The sequence below is a fragment of the Microtus ochrogaster genome, unplaced genomic scaffold (assembly GCF_000317375.1).
Source record: "Microtus ochrogaster isolate Prairie Vole_2 unplaced genomic scaffold, MicOch1.0 UNK110, whole genome shotgun sequence".
NCBI classification, from domain to species: domain Eukaryota; kingdom Metazoa; phylum Chordata; class Mammalia; order Rodentia; family Cricetidae; genus Microtus; species Microtus ochrogaster.
The window spans coordinates 631,388-634,640 of record NW_004949208.1 but is presented as its reverse complement, the minus strand read 5'-3'; the positions used below and the strand labels follow the sequence as shown (position 1 = coordinate 634,640).

The 3,253-nt window shown below is 41.8% G+C and overlaps 1 protein-coding gene across 5 annotated transcripts in view; it reads right to left on the bottom strand.

The window, feature by feature from the left end:
* The window catches only part of Pik3r3 (phosphoinositide-3-kinase regulatory subunit 3), a 72,557-nt gene that overhangs the window by 12,134 nt on the left and 57,170 nt on the right, over window positions 1–3,253 (bottom strand). The window lies entirely within an intron of this gene.

Below are 3,253 nucleotides of genomic sequence, written 5' to 3'. Positions count from 1 at the left end.
AAAACACTTTCATGGGCTGGAGAGATGGCTCAGAGGCTGAGAGCTCCAGGTGTCCTTCCAGATGTCCTGAGTTCAGTTCCCACATTATACATGACAAATAAATAAATCTTAAAAACCAGAACACTTCCTTGGGGGCTGGACAGACGGCTCAATGTTTAAGAGCACACTGGGGCTGGACAGACGGCTCAGCAGTTAAGAGTGCTGGCTGCTCTTCCAGAGGACCTGCTTTCAATTCCCAGCACCCACATGCAGCTCACAACTGTCTGTAACTCCTGTTCCAAAAGATCCAATGCCCTCATACAGACATACCTGCAGGCAAAAACACCAATGTACATAAAATAAAAATAAATACTTATTTAAAAATAGAGCACACATTGCTCTTACAGAGAGCCCCAGTTAAGTTCTCAAGATCCAAATGGTGGCTAACAACCACCTATAATCCAGTTCCAGGGGATCTAGTACCTCTGGCCTCCACACTGTCCACCTGCACTCATCCACAGAAGTTAAAAGTAACTGTTAACTGTTTTTTTAAGTATAGTTGTTCATCAACAACCAATTCTCCTTTCCTTATCATTCAATATCATCATAATCATCATCTCAGGACTCTCTTCCATAAGTGTCCCAATTAAGACCTATTCTTTACCACTTTATTAATTTTCAGAGACCCAGCAAAATTCATTATTTTATAATGTTTATGTTTGCCTCCCCCATAAAACCATCTAGTGTTTTAAAGAAGTTTTTGTTCTGCTTATGGTAATACTGCCAATTTCTTTTTTTTAAAGTATCTATCTATCTATCTATCTATCTATCTATCTATCTATCTATCATGTATACAGTATTCTGTCTGCATGTATATGCCTACATGCCAAAAGAGGGCACCAGATCTCATTATAGATGGTTGTGAGTCACCATGTGGGTGCTGGGAATTGAACTCAAGACCTCTGGAAAAGCAGTAGCCAGTGTTCTTAACCTCTGAGCCATCTCTCCATTCCTCTACTGCCAATGTCTTAGCCCATACAAGCACAGAGATAAGAAATATGCAGAAAATATTTACTGGTGGGATATTTTTAAGAAAATCTTCACAATCTAGCATCACTTTAATATCTGCCACTGACCCCAAATATATTATACAACCTGCACCACAGATAAAAGGCAGACTTTTTAAAAGGCCAGGAAGACTTGGCCTCCACTTAACTTGAATTTCATTTTTGACACTTAGTTAAAATGGAAAAAGATGAAATGAGGTTTAGTCATTTTCTCTCTTAACCATTCTATCCCACCCCATTACACCATCACTTCAGACACCTTTCTCTAAACATCTTTAGCACAAACTTTTCTTCGCTTAAAGAAACTGATCTCTGCTGGGCGGTGGTGGCGCACGCCTTTAATCCCAGCACTCGGGAGGCAGAGGCAGGCGGATCTCTGTGAGTTCAAGACCAGCCTGGTCTACAGAGATAGTTCCAGGACAGGCTCCAAAGCCACAGAGAAACCCTGTCTCAAAAAACCAAAAAAAAAAAAAAAAAAAAAAAAAAAAAAAAAAAAAAAAAAAAAAAAAAAAGAAACTGATCTCTTTACTAAGAAGCACACTGGGTAAGAGGCTTAAATTTCGTAAGTCACACCACAATTTCTCCTGAGTCTCCATTTCCTTCCTTTCTTCTGTTTCTCTGGTTGTGGTGGTGTGCGCGGGTCAATGTGGCTGTCGGGAGAGGGTATAGGTGATGTGTGGGTGAATGTATCTGGATGGGTGTGGACGTGTGTGGGGTACATGTGTGAAGGGGTGCACAGCAAGCACAAAAGCTAGAAAGGATGACGACAGATGTCTTCCTCTACTCCCTTCAGTCAGGGTCTCTCACAAAAACTGAAGCTTACCATTTCAGTGAAGTCCCAGGGTCCCACCTGTCTCTGCTTCCCATGACTGTGTTTATCGATTTGTATGGCCACATTTACCCTTTATATGGGTGCTGAAGGCTAAAACTTGGGTCCTCATGGCTACACAAGCACTCCTCCACTAAGCCATCTCCTCAAATCCCTCATTGACCTTTAACCCCCAACCTCCTTAAATTGAAGTGCTCCTTTTTAGGAAGAAAGTTGAATACCTCTGAAAATCCAGGAAACAAAAAAAAGAAATGGTTTTGGTTCATGTGCCACTAACAAAGCTGCCTGTCTTCTCACATAAGAACTCATTTTATGTCCTTGCCCTTGCCTCACTTAGGAAAATGGGGAAAATGTATATAACATCCATTGTGAAGTTCCAATTGGCCGTATATCTCAGCCTGAAGGAGAGGACAAAGCTGGAAAGTGCTGGAAATATTATTTTAAAGGTGTTACTTTTGTTTATGTTGCATGTTTAATTCTGTGAAGCTATGAGTCTTTGCCTGTCTAAAACACCTGATGTCTAATAAAGACCTGAATGGCCAATAGTTAGGCAGGAGAAAGGATAGGCAGAGAAAATATATAGGAGAAAAACTGGGAGAAGGGTTTGGAGAAGTAGCCGAGAAGGACATCGGGGCAGCCACCCAACTACATAGCAATCCACGGAGTAAGAGTGAGAAAAGGAAAGCCCGAAGGCAAAACTAGATAGGGTAATTTAAGAAAAGTGGGCAGTAGCCAGGCAGCGGTGACGCCTGTAAGTCCAGTACTTGGGAGGCAGAGGCAAGCGGGTCTCTTTTGAGTTCAAGGCCAGCCTGGTCTACAGAGCAAGAGCAAGTTCCAGGACAGGCTCCAAAGCCACACCTAAAGCTAAAGAAGAAGGAGGAGAAGGGAAGAGGAAGGAGAAGGAAAAAAAGAAAAGCAGGCAAGAAACAAGCCAAGCTAAGGCTGGATGGCTACAACTAAAAACAAAACTCCACGTGTGATTCATTTGGGAGCTGGGTGACAGGTCCCCCCAAGAGTCCAAAGAGCATAATAACATCATCTTACTATAGGAAAGAGTTCAAGAGGGGCATAGGGGAAAACAGTAGGCTTCCTGTAGAATATGTGGGGTAACAAATAAGGGTGCTGCACCCTAAATGGAGGACAAGAATAAGGTTTTAAGATGCCAAGTCTGTTGACAGTACACTACTAGCACATCACTAGGAGAGATACTTTTGAGTTTTCTGGAATAGTAAATGGCAAGAACTCATCTATTTATAGGCTAACTTAAAATATTTTAGTTATTAATTTTAATTTTTTTTTTTTGGTTTTTCGAGACAGGGTTTCTCTGTGGCTTTGGAGCCTGTCCTGGAACTAGCTCTGTAGACCAGGCTGGTCTCGA